Here is a 13,682-nt window from a genome sequence, read left to right as displayed (position 1 = left end):
TCTGGCACGCCCATAATGGCGTCCGCTCTGCCAGGGCGGGAAATCATCTCAGATGGCGGGAATCGTCTCCTGATGGCGGGAAACTTCGCTGATGGCGGGCAAAGGCTGCAGATGGCGGGCAAACGGCGGGAAACGACTCCGGACGGCGTCTGATGGCGGGAACCCTCTGGAATTGGCGGGAGACTCCTTTTTGAGGTAAATGTTAACTTTTCTTCAGGCACGCAGTACCCGGTGGTTGCGGGCACGTAATCCTGCCGACCACGCCAAAGTTGACGCGCCCCCTGGGCCATGTTTGGGGTGCGGCTCGCGTGCGCGCGGGGAACACCCGGAGCCGGATCCGATGGGGGTAGTAGTCTTCGTGTGGCGGTGACCCGGTCCGTGCCCAGGGTGGTCAAACTAAGTGGCGTTATTGATATAATGGTATTAGTGTCCGACTACGCCACCCGTTGAATGCGGCTATGAAGCCGCCGCTGCAGGGCAGTCCGCTGAGGCCGGTGGTACGGATGTGCAGCGTGGATGGTATAACCCCCAACGGGAGGGGTATAGCCTCAGGGCAGCTGATGAAGCAGGTAAAGATGATAGTGGTAGTGGTGGTGTGACAAGGAAGCTCAGAGACGTGCAATTGCAGTTTTCACAGCTTTACTCACAGTTCTTTATCAGGTCCCTTGTGTACAGTTAGGACCACCCGAGCCGTGCTGCGTCCACCAGGTGCGGGACTCGGCCAACTCCCAGGCAGTTCCAGAGCGTGGTCCTGAGCTCCCCTCTCTTCCTTTCTACTGGCCGTCCCCACCAGGGATCCACCTTTGTCCAGCTCCCTCGGGCCTTCTGGTGGTGAAACCTTTCCCGGTTTCCCTGACCCTATATGGTATGCCTTCCTGGTAGATATGGCGAGGGGTCGCGCCAAAACTTGTCCACGACCTCCAGTTCCCGGCTAAGGATAATTGGCCTTCACCAGTTTGGGATCCGGCACCCTGTTCTGCCAACCCTTCACCCGTTATTTCGTGGGATCTTAGGGTTCCCTCTCTCTTGCGTCTCTGGGCCTTTCCTGGTGTTTCTGTTCCTTCTTCCTCTGACTTCTCTCTCTCTCCCTCTCTCAGCTTCAGGCCTCCACTCCAGGCCTGGCTCTGGAGCTGGGCCCAGACTGAGCCACAGCTCCCTGTCAGCCCTCTCTGGCTGAGCTCCTCTCTGAACAGACAGACCCTGATCTAAGATGGTGCCCACCTTATATACTCCCTTCTGACACCCGAGCCCAGGTGACGAGCAACCAATGGGCTCCTACCTCTGCCCAGAGTCCCTCCCCTCTCTGCTCCTACACCACTAGGATGTTCCTCCCCCCTCCCCACTCCAGCCAGGGACAGAAGCTGTCGTACCTGCACATCTATCTGGTGGGAGTACCGTTGATCTGTCCCCCGGAAATGGGGTGAGTGTGGTGCATGCAGCTATCTGAGCCCAGTTCCACACTCCATCCTTACCCGGGAGTGGAATACCACACCTCTGGTCTGAGGTGCAATACCCCTGTAGCAGCCGAGTCCTCGGGGTGCTACAGACCTGCAGCCTTACAGTCCTCCATATTAATGAGCTTTGTGTATCCCGGCCTCCACCGATTAGCATCTTTCTGTGTGCATTGGCAAGAAGCTGAAAATGATGCACAAGTAGGTGGGGTTATACAGAGCTCAGCATTCAGAATTGGTAGCTCTGCATCAGAAAAAGTATTTTCTGAAATCTGCAGCAAGCAGCCCAGTAAGTGACACATTGATGGAATCAGGGGATTGGCCCCTACATCATGCTGTTCTCACATGAGGTAGCAAAAATTTGTTAACATTTTCCCTTTTCACACTTTTCTCACCAATGAGTCAGTGTTGATTTGATATGTTTCATCTTCAAGGAGGATTAGTGTCTTGTATTAAACCAGAACAAAAAAAAACAAAAAAACAGGGCTATCCTCCAGGCATATGCATGCATAATGTTTTGAGGAAAGGCGGAGGGTGGAGAATTAACAACTGGCTACTAGTTAAAGAGCATTGTTCAGAAAGAACTCTCTATTGCAACAACTAGGGTAAGTGATGCTCATTCTTTAATGTAATAGTATAACCCTGTTGGGGTATGTGCACACTAATTGTTTGGTGCAGAAATTTTTGCACTATTTCTGCATCTCTTGACAGGAAAAACGCTGTGTAAAATATATGGCTTTTTTTTTTTTTTTACATGCATTTTGGTGCATATTTTCCCCACTGATTAGTATGAGCAAAAACGCTGACAGAATTGACACATTGCAGATTTAATACAGCAGCAAATCTGCAAGTTACAAGTAAGCAACATGTGCATGAGACTTCAGGATTCTCATTCACTTTGCCGGCATCAGGAAACCTTCCAGGTTTTGTGATAAATCTGCAACCAGTGCACATGCTCTTAAATAAATTTAAAATTGACAGTACTTGTCAGCTGTTGTTGCTTCTAGATTGTAATTTCTCATAGCCAGGGTCCACTGTTTGGTCTTACATGAAGGTATTGTTTTTCATTAATTTTTATATAGTAATTTTCAGCTTGCTGCTTTCTTTCTGGAATGTTAAAGTGCTAAATTTTAATGATATAATCATTAAATTACTTAGCGTTTACCCATTTTTTTTATTTTTTGTGCCTCTCCAATTTCCACTCTAACTCATGTAATCCACAAAGCGGCAACACGCTCTGCTGAATCTGATCTGTTTATGTCAGAAAGCACACATGGCAGCAGAGCTGTGGCAAGCTTTAAAACAACAGACCGATCAGTGGCTCTCACCGCTGCACCTCCAACCTTGTCTGGTCGTCTGCGATAATGGGCGTAACCTGGTGGCGGATTTAAAGGTCGGTAAGCTGATACACGTGCCATGCATGGCTCACGTGCTGAAACTTCACGTTCAGAAATTTCTGAAAACTTACCGTGACTTGCCGTACCTACTTGAGAAGGTGTGTTGTATTAGCGCCCATTTCCACCATTTCTCTACCGCTTTTTCTGCTCTTACAGCGCTACAAAAGTGCTTGAATTTGCCAAGTCACCGACTCATTTGAGACCTACCCAGGCGGTAGAACTCCACCTCTCATATGTTGATGAGGATTAGTGAACAGCAGAGGGCAGTAGCGGAATACCAGCTTCAGCATGCCCGTCACACTAAGAGTCAGCCACCAGACATAACAACTTTCGAGTGGGTGTGGATCGCTGACATTTGTGAGGTTCTTGAGAACTTTGAATACTGCACCAACATCGTGGGCGGTGATCAGGCTATTATCAGCGTAACCATCCCGCTGCTGTGTCTCTTGAAACAATCACTGCATAGTCTCAAAAAGGAAGCTTTGAGTGCCCAGCGTGTTGGTATGGAGCCAGATTTCCCAATGGGTGTTACTACCCAGCCCAGCCAATATTCTGAGGCAACAATGGGTGATGAGGAGGAAGATGAGGAGGATGAGGAGGGAGAGGAATTGTTTTTCTGTGCTACCAAGGGGACTCGTAATGCTTCAGAGGGGACACCCAACCCAAGCTTCATGTCTGTCCAGGCAGGATGGGCTGGAGAGGAGGACGAGGAGGTGGAGGAGGCGAGTCTTCGTGAGGAGAGGATGGGTACTTTTTCTACTGTTGGGGACTCAGAACATTTGCCTTTTTTGCAGCTTGGCCCACATGGCACAGTTCATGTGTAAGTGTCTGTGGCAAGACCCTCGCGTGATACACATTTTATGCAACAACCTATACTGGTTGGCCACCTTTTTCGATCCACGGTACAATGAGAAATTTCCTTCTCTCCTTTTGGAGTCACCAAAGAGTTTTACAATGGAATCGTTCAAGAGGGCCGATGTAGATCAGTTGCTCAAAACATCACCCTCAGACAATGCTGGTGGCAGATTTACCGGCTCTTTTCAACACCAAGGGATAATGGGGAGAGACGCGACACCAGCTCCAACAGAGGTGGGGGGAAAATGTGCACAAATTGGGCAATTTTCAATAAACCAGCACAACAGCAAGGGCGATAGGTGCCTGTACCAATGCCAAGGAGGAATAAGTTGCACAACATGGTCAAGAGGTACTTAAGTGACCATACGTGCGTCCTTTCTGATGCTTCAGTTCCCTTTAATTATTGGATGTCTAAGCTGAACACTTGGCCTGACCTCTCCTTATATGCCTCGGAGTTGCTGGCCTGCCCGGCTGCTAGTGTGATGTCTGAGTGTGTTTTCAGTTCCACTGGGGCAATCATCACTGATAGGCGCACACGCCTCTCCACGGAAAATGCAGACAGACTTACTCTGATTAAATTCAACAAGGACTGGATATCTCCACAGTTTGTAATCCGTCCAGATGACAGCAAGCCAACCTAAATTCACCAAAAATGCAGATTCATGCTACAGCTGTTAACGTCACCCCCTTCCCATAAAACCCTCTTTCCTTCCTTCGTCAACCCTATGCACATTGTGCAGTGGACAAACCAGGACAGTATTCCTACTCTAGCCGAACTATTATTTGTGATTGGAGGCCCTTGGGATGGTGGCTATCTACTGTAATGCAGCGGCTTGCGGTATTACTGTAATGGTCCAGGGTGTGTTCTGGCTGACCATGTACCTCTCCCTCAGGTGACTGATCACATGACTGTGACATCAGTACAGGTCCTGTGCACACAGAAGGACTGATCACATTACTGTGACATCAGCACAGGTCCTGTATGCACTGAAGGATATATAAATCTTGGTGCTTTTGAGACAGTGTGAAAGGCATGAGGCCTGTTCCCTGTGTGTGGGACACAATTAGCCTGGAGAGGCTTAGTGAGGCCTAGAGAGGCCTGGTGAAGCCTGAAAGGCAGAGGCTGGATCCTTGTGTGTAAGAGATGCCTGTAGCCTTGGAGGGTAAGAGGCTTTGAAGACAAGAGTCCTGAAAGGCAGAGGCTGGATCCTTGTGTGTGTAAGAGATGCCAGTAGCCTTGGAAGGTACGAGGGCTGGAGACCCCCATCTGGGAAGCCGTAAAGCCACAGCTGTGGCAGAACAAATCTGATGGAAACCTCTAGACCCTTGCAAAAGGTAAAAGCGGTGCGTTATATGGACATTGATATAGTCACTTTGCTGAAGGCTGTAACTGGAGCAAAGTGGGCCTGTCTGCCACTTGGAAGGCTCTTGGATGTTATGTGTATAAACATGCCGGTGAGCCTCTGAGATGGACTATGTTATAAGCAGTTATGAAGTGTAATAAACTGCTGTATTGTGAAATACCGGAAAACATTGCAGGTGTGCTTTAATTGACCCAGTGAAGCAAGTGTCCCCCAGCATGATGACTAGCGCTGCCTTACACTACATTAACCATGACTCAGCCCATAGGGCTCATTTTTACAAACCCTATCTACATTGTGCAGTGGACAAACCAGGACAGAATTCCTACTCCAGCCGAACTACTATTTGTGATTGGAGGCCCTTGGGATGGTGGCTACCTACGTTAACCATGACTCAGCCCATAGGGCTCATTTTTACAAACGCTATGCACATTGTGCAGTGGACAAATCTGGAATGTACAGTGGTCCTACCAAACTAATATTTGTCATTGGAGGCCCTTGTCACAGGTTGTGCCACATTGTGACTGAGATAGGGGATACATGTTCAATAGAAATTTACACTGACTGTTGATGACCGACTGATGGCCCTCTGAAAACTTGAATTGAGGGCCACAACTACTACAGTACTCTATCGTAGATAATGTTTGACAAGGGAGGCCCTTGACATGGAATCTCCCTGCACCTATGACACAGACCCCAGGAGTAATTTTTGGAAATATGATGCACATTCTGCACTGGACCAAGTAGTATAGTATCAAGAAGTCTTCTCTTCCTATATAATCTGGGGAATATTGACAATCAAAATCTCTGAGCCATTTGGAGAAGCTTCTCCAACCCATCCTGGAGGTGGGCACCATATATCCTTTGTCCTTTTGACTAGCACAAGTGATATAATTGAACTCGTCATCCAGTTGACTAGTGCAGCTTTATTTTTCTGTTTCACAGAGTTCAGCCATACCTTAGGATCGCAGGCTGCACTCACTGCTACCTTCTAGTTCTCCATGTCTCTTGGCCTTTTTTTCTGTAGTCTCTGCCCTTAAATGAGTTAAATAATAGAGTGAGGGCCCTACAATATGAATAAGTGAGGGCACTTTCAAAGGTAATGTACACAAGAGGGACTTCCAAAATCCCTAGAGGAGGGCACTTCAAAAGGGCCACACGAGGGTTCTCACAAAAATCCGTTTTCCTGCCTACTGCAGGACCTCTGAACATTTGAATTTAGGGCTGCAGTATCACGTGGTGGAGGAGGAGGGTCAAGCCCAACGCTACAATGGGCACATTTTGAACTGCTGTTGAATATGTATTCCACTATCTGAGTGTCAATGATGGAGGGACCGCCCAAATGTCTAAGTAACAGCTGTCCCTCCAAAACGCATGTTACAGAGCCACCTGAGGCCTCTTAGGTCAAAGATCAACATACCTACTAGTACGTTCTAGCTGTGCTGGTGAATAGCGAACTAAAAATTATGTATGACAGAGGGACGTACAAAATGTATAAGTCAGGGCCCGTCCAACTGTAAAAGGCGAAAAAATGCCACAACATTATGTGTGAACAAAGGCTAAAAGGGATTTTTTTTTATTTATCTGGTTTATTTTGCCTTATATACAAGTGATTGTGCAGGAAAAACTGTTTCTTAACCTTTTTGGCCTGTTAAATGCAATTTAGGTTAGGTTTGGTAGTTGTTCTTGTGTGTATAAAAGTGCCGTAATACTGCGACAAACTTATTCCCAGAAACCATATGTGAGTCAGAAATGCATGCAAGCACATTCTCCAGGCTCTTCCCATTTTGTTTCATCACTTTCCCATCCATTTCAGCCTTTTCCTCATGCCCCCAGACCCCTTTGTAGGGTTCAGCAGAAAATTACTCGCATTTCCCATTGACATACATTGTATTCGCTATTCGGAATGAATACGCGATTATTACAAAGTACTCGTTACGAGTATAGCGATTACGAATATTACGGAAGTCGTTCATCACTAGACATAAGAGCATACAGATGAATATGTAAGTAGAGCACCAGATAGAGCACCGCCCCGGAACACGAGCATATCATTATCTTCAAATTTAAAGTAAAGATTACACAAGAACCACAGGACAAATTTAAGTGTAATGTCGCCCACCTGACATTGTATGTAGTTTGCTGAGCACAATCCTTCTGACAGGTGCGCTTTAAAGGTAAATCCTTTTTGTATTCACGGTTTCTCATCTTCATAAATGCCTGCAAATCCTTAAACTGATTTAATATCAACCTAACACCAGTTTCACACATCCGGATATTTCTGGTACCGGAAAAAACAGTACCAGAGATATCCGTGCCCGTGTGTACGTGTGTGTTTTCGGTGTGGCATCGTGTGCGGCACGTGTGCCGCATCTGGATCACATGGATGGGTGCCTAGGATTCAGCGCTACAAGAAGCGCTGTTCCCAGGCGCCGGTGTGAACGCTGCCCTCATCATGGTTCCCTGCCGGCGCTGCGATCAGCACAAGCTTGCAGGGAACCGTGATGAGGGTAGTAGTAGTGTACTCTCAGTGTCCCCACCTGTAAAATTAAGAATAAAATAATAAAATCTTTATACTCACCTGTCCTAGGTGTCCTCCGCTGTCCTCCATGCGACTGCTGCTGCAGAGAAGCCGGGGAGAATGAATTGCTCCGGAGCTGCAGCTCAGGAGCGGTGTCCTGTCACTCACTGAGCTGCAGCTCCGGAGCCGCTCATTCTCCCCGGCTTCTCTGCAGCAGCAGTCGCATGGAGGACAGCGGGGGACACCTAGGAGAGGTGAGTATAAGGATTTTATTATTTTATTCATAATTTTACAGGTGGAGACACAGAGTACACTACTACTACCCTCATTATGGTCTTTGCTGGGGCTGATCACAGCGCCGGCACGGAACCATGATGAGGGCAGTGTTCAGCACCGGCTCCTGGGAACAACGGCATTCCCAGACGCCGGTATGTGCCACACGGATGACACACACGGATGAAATCCGTGTGGTACGTTTTGCGGGCCGTGTGTCCGAAAAAAAACGGACATGTCTCCATTTGGAGCTCACGGATACATGGTCCGCAAAAACACACAGAGGTGTACACAGACCCATTCATTTGAATTGGTCTGCGTGTGTCAGTGTCTCCGGTCCGTATGGAAACTATCACCACTCTTACTGCAGACACTGACGTGTGAAAGAGCCCTAAACTTAATTTAGGATGAAAATATGCCCAGTTCTTTGTTCCCCAAGAACATAAATAATGCCATGGGTATCATTATTTCTGCCAACTTTTTTCCCCCCTTCTCTATATTGAAATAAATATGCAATGTCATCCTTGTTTGCTGTATCTATCACTTCTGCAATGTTTGCTACACCTGCGTGGCAGAGGTAGACTTTTGATTAATGTTATTTTTCTTGGCACACTTGTGTCTTTATAAAATGCTCAAGGTGAAGAGATGTGCCTTGGATGATTAAATGTTTTTTTCCATGAACCAAAGTTCATTTTAATCAATAGATCTTGGAATAATGAGTTCCACAATTGAATGTATTTAAATAAAATGTTCCTGTGCTGAGATAATCTTATAAATGTGCCCCTTCTGTGTACTGTGTAATGTCTATGTCTGACCGTGCAGGACCATGGTCTGATCATACCACATCTCCTGGGCAGCGGAGGAAGCAAAAGAGTATACAGACATTACAGCACGGGATCACAGCTGAAGTTCCGGCGCGGATTATTAGTGCGCCAGAATACTGAGTCGCTTGGGACTGCACAAGGCGCGTGTCAGGAAGTCCAGCGCGCCCTCTGGCCTGAGCGTGCCGGAAGCCAGGAGGTGGGGGGAAAATAATAAAGCCTTGACTACCTGGGTTTCCAGGGGCGGGGCCGGAGTGGGGGTGTATGGCATCCCTCATCTATTTATGAGAAGGAGAGCTGCAGAATTGCGGTGTCTGTTCTCCATCATGGACCAAGAACCCCAGTCAACTGAGCAGCAGCAGACTCAGCAGCAGCGCCATCAGGGACGCATCAGTGGCAGTTGGACAAGTGGCAGCAAGACCAGTCAGAGAAGCAGAGCAGGTCGGGAGTCCACCACATCCAGGCAGGAGAGATCATGTGAACTAATCCAGCCTTCATCTCCAGTACGCTAGACTGAACGGCAGTGTGGTGAGTGATCTCTGTAAAAGTTCACCATATTAAATGGGTCCCTTTTTTCTATGTATTCTGTCTACTAGGAAAAGCCCAAAAAATGTAGCGCCAAAAAGAATAACAAAGAGTACGCGCTGTGCAGAGATAATTGTCCCAGCACTTATAATAAAAAGCTTTGCCCGGGTTGTAACAAAAAAAGACCATATCAGAGGAAACACATAATTTTGCCATGGATTTAAGATCATTAATCCAGATGGAGGTTAGGGACTCCCTGAAGACGCTGACTACACGTAAGAAGCTAAAGCGTCATACATCTGATTCAGAAGAATCTGTAATATTCCAAGACAAGGAGGAGTCTATTTCCTCTCCTACATCCTCATCATCATCTTCCTCAGATAGTGATGCAGGGGGCAGGTTGCGTTTTACAGCGGAAAACACAGGTAAATTAATTAAAGCCATAAGAACAACTATGAGCATAGCCAATACCAAGACCCCTAGAACCGTTCAGGACATCATGTTCGGGGGAGTGGATAAAAAGAAACGCACATTCCCGGTCAAAGAGAATTAAAACACTAATAGACAAGGAATAGAAAAGACCCGATAGGAAAGGGCAGCTACCATCATCTTCAAAAAGAAGATACTCGTTTGAGGAAGAGGACGCAGCCAGGTGGGATAAGACCCCAAAGATTGATGTGCAGTGTCAAAATCTTCTAATAAATCCACCCTGCCATTTGAGGATTTGGGAGCTCTCCGAGATCCTCTTGAAAAGAAAGTGAAAGGCTTTCTTAAAACAAACATGGAAGTCCTCAGCATGAGCATTGAAACCGGCGGTCGCAGCCACTTGCACAGCCAAGTCAATGATGGTTTGGTTGTAGCAGCTAGATGACCAAATTAAAGGGGACGTTCCCAGGGATGGCACCTTCAGAATCATAATCAACTTGAAGGGCCTGAACAACCTTCTAATCTACAAACCCTTCAAGATGGAATCTATAAGATCAGCCATAAAGGTGTTGTTACATGAGTGTATTGAACCTGAAGGACCTGATGGACGCCTGTGAAGACCTGGGTTCCTCCGTGGGCGTAATGCTACTCAGACAACACAGGGTGAGGGTAAAACAGCGTTGCAATACTTTATTGAACCACAAAGAGGACAATAAACACAAAGAACAGTCCCAGAAAATGCTCAAGATGGTATAACATTACCAGTCTCTCCAGTCTCTCCATTCCTTCTCTGCCCACCTGGGGTAGAACAGTTGCTACTTTGGAGACTTCCAGGGCTGACTACCTCAACCAGTGGCCCCCTGCTTCTGGTGGGCCCCCACCAAGAGAAGGTAGCGGCAAGCTTAGGAAGCTAGCAATTCAACGAGGTACAAGACCAGGAGACCAAAGGATCCCACTCTGGCCTCTCCGAGAGTTCCCATGGGGCCAGGCGACTGGTGGGTCCTTCCTGGCAACACCAAAAGTCTCCATGGGTTCTAGGCGATCGGTGGGTCCCTCCTAGCATCCCCAAAACAACATATCCATAGGGCCAGGTGACTTCTTCGTCCTCTCCTGGGCTTCCCAAAATTTATCCATGGTCTCTCTGATGGTTAATGGAGCAGATCCAAATCTTTCCAGTCAGGGCCAATACCCTTAGACTAGAATCATGTAGAATACATATCTGTGTCTCTTTGGATGCCATGCAATCCATCTACTTTCCTGAAGGATGCCTCTCATTCTCCTTGTCAAGTCTTTCTGAATCTCTGTCCCAAGACTGACTACTACAGAAGCACATGTCCTTTTTTTGCTTCTCTGGGTTCAAGTCTGACTCCTACAAAAACACATGTCCCTTCTGCTTCTCTGGGCTCAGCCCCCTGAATGGCAGAAATGCTCTCAGCCTCCCTCCTCCAAAGCTAAATGTGCATTAGTGGTGGTATCTCAAATTGACAGGTCAGAACCAGTCTGGTCAATCTTGGATGGATACTAAATCTGGAGAAGTCAAGGCTGGAACCTCGAAGAGTTCAGTCTTTCTTAGGGCTTATCTTGGACTCAGAGGAACAGACTTGTCTACTACCGGAAGACAAAAAAGGCAGGATCATGACTTTAGTGTCAAGAGCAGTCAGGAATCCATCCATAACTATAAGGAAAGCAGTGTCTCTTTAGGTACAATGACATCATGTATCCCAGTCGTCCAATGGGCTCAAATACACTCCCGACATTTGCAGCAAGACATCCTAGCAGCGGAGAAACCACTCAAAGGACCCTTAGACAGGAAAATAACACTTTCCAGTACAGTCATTAGATCAGTCATATTATGGCTGGAATGGGAGAACTTGTCACAGGGAGTGCCATGGTCGTATCAAGTCAGGGACATAATTACGAAAGATGTAAGCGCAGATGGATGGGGAGCACATCTAAGAGATTGTATAATACAAGGAGTCTGGTCAGACACCGAGAGGAGCTTCTCCTCAAATATGAAGGAGGTGTTGGCTGTAAAAAATGCAGTAATGAAGCTCAGTTCCCAACTGCAAGGACGACATGTCCGCATTATGTCAGACAACCGGACAACAATCACCTATGTCAACCATCAGGGGGGCACGAGATCTCGTCCTCTCATGTTAGTGACAGAAGAAATTCTACAGTTTGCTGAGGAAAATCAATTTACGCTCTCGGCTCTGTATATGCGAGGCAAAGAAAACGAAAGAGGAGATTTCCTAAGTCGAAACATACTAAAACAAGGGGAATGGGAGCTGAATCCAACAGTATTCCAACAGATTGTGGACCACTGGGGTCAACTAGAAATTGATCTATTCGCAAACAGGCAGAACCTAAAGACAAGGATCTTCTGCTTCTTGATTCCAAAGGAATAACCCTATGCAGTGAATGCACTGCAAATTCCCTGGAACTTCGGCCTAGCTTACGCCTTCCCTCCGCTAATGTTGATCTCAACGATTCTGAGGAAGATCCGAGAGGAACATGTGAAGTTTATTCTAATCGTCTCATTCTGGCCTAAGAGACCATGGTTCACCTGGATAAAGAAGATGTTCGAGTTGGATACATGGGTCCTTCCAGACATTCCGGATCTCCTCAAGCAGGGCCCAGTCTTCCATCCTCAGAGGTTGGGCCTACATTTCACAGCCTGGCATATGAAAGGTCATTACTAATCCAGGAGGGTTTTTCCCGGGTCTAGTCACCACTCTGCTTAAAAGCAGAAAGCCAATAACGATTAAGATCTATGGTAGGACATGGGCCTACAGGAATTTCTCTAAAGGAGCTTAGATATCAGCACCCTTAAGGTGCAAGTATCGACTCTAGGAGCCCTATAACTACAATCTGGCAGCAGATAGGTGGGTCATCAGATTTATAAAGTCATATGTTAGATCCAGACCAATTGCTACCCCAAGAATGCCTCCCTAGGATCTAAACCTAGTCCTTCTGTAGAAACCCTGATAAGTTTCCCTTTTGAGCCCTTAGAAAGCGTGACAGAAAGAACTCTCACTCTGAAGACAGTCATACTGATAGCTCTAACATCAGCCCATAGAGTTAGTGACTTACAAACACTGTCAGTAAATTATCCTTTCACACAGGTCACTGTAGATATGGTTACGTTGAGGCCAGACCCAGCCTACCTTCCGAAGGTGGCCTCCAAATTTTACACAACGCAGGTAATCATTCTCCCTTCATTCTAACCTAACCCAAAAAAATCAGAAGAACAGACTGCATACTCTAGATGAAAGACTGGTTTTGATTCAGTATTTAGTGATAACAAAACCTTGTAGTGAAGTCTTATTTGTCTACTTCCATGGAGCTAGGAAGGGCCTTAAAGTGACAAGGGGAAATATAGCTAGATGGATGAGGGATGCCATTAGCTTAGCATGTTCTTCTAGTAATGTTCCAGTTCCAGAGAACTTGAGGGCTCATTCCACTAGGGCTGTGGCAGCCTGGTGGGCTGAGAAGGTGGAAGTGTCTATTGACAAAATATGTAAGGCAGCAACATGGTCATCTCCTTCTACCTTCTATAACCATTACTGGCTTGATCTATCTTCATCTGCTGATCCCTCCCTAAGGTGTCTGTTCTATATAAATCTCTCAGGTGGTATTGTCATGGGAGAAGGGGAAAAAAATCTTAATTACTTATCGGTAACAGGATTTTATAGAGCCCATGACAGCACCCTTATATTCCCTCCATTTTATGACTTAGTGCACACCATATCTAGGGGTGTATAGTGAGAAATGTTTTATTGGCGGTAGTTGTATACTAACATACTGTCTGGAGGTCCTCTCATGCTCTGAAACCAAACTGATGCAGAGGAGAGGTACTGCCTTTTTATTCAGTAGGTTTCCTGTCCTTGATGGGCGGATACCCTCTCTCAGGTGGTGCTGTCATGGACACTGTAAAATCCCGTGACCAGTAAGTAACTAACTAAGATTTTTCTCTATGTAGCAGCACTTAATATCAGCCATTTACACTAGGATTTAACGCAATTTACCTGCAGATTAACCCTATGTATGCA

General features: G+C 46.6%; 1 pseudogene; it reads left to right on the top strand.

Moving 5' to 3' along the window:
* Positions 1–13,682, top strand: part of LOC141156757 (flavin-containing monooxygenase 5-like) — a 363,305-nt pseudogene that overhangs the window by 125,045 nt on the left and 224,578 nt on the right.

Source organism: Phyllobates terribilis, unplaced genomic scaffold (assembly GCF_046119375.1).
Source record: "Phyllobates terribilis strain yellow unplaced genomic scaffold, ASM4611937v1 Scaffold_8__6_contigs__length_399053987, whole genome shotgun sequence".
NCBI classification, from domain to species: Eukaryota; Metazoa; Chordata; class Amphibia; order Anura; family Dendrobatidae; genus Phyllobates; species Phyllobates terribilis.
The sequence above is the reverse complement of the archived record's forward strand: the minus strand, read 5'-3'. Positions and strand labels throughout refer to the sequence as shown.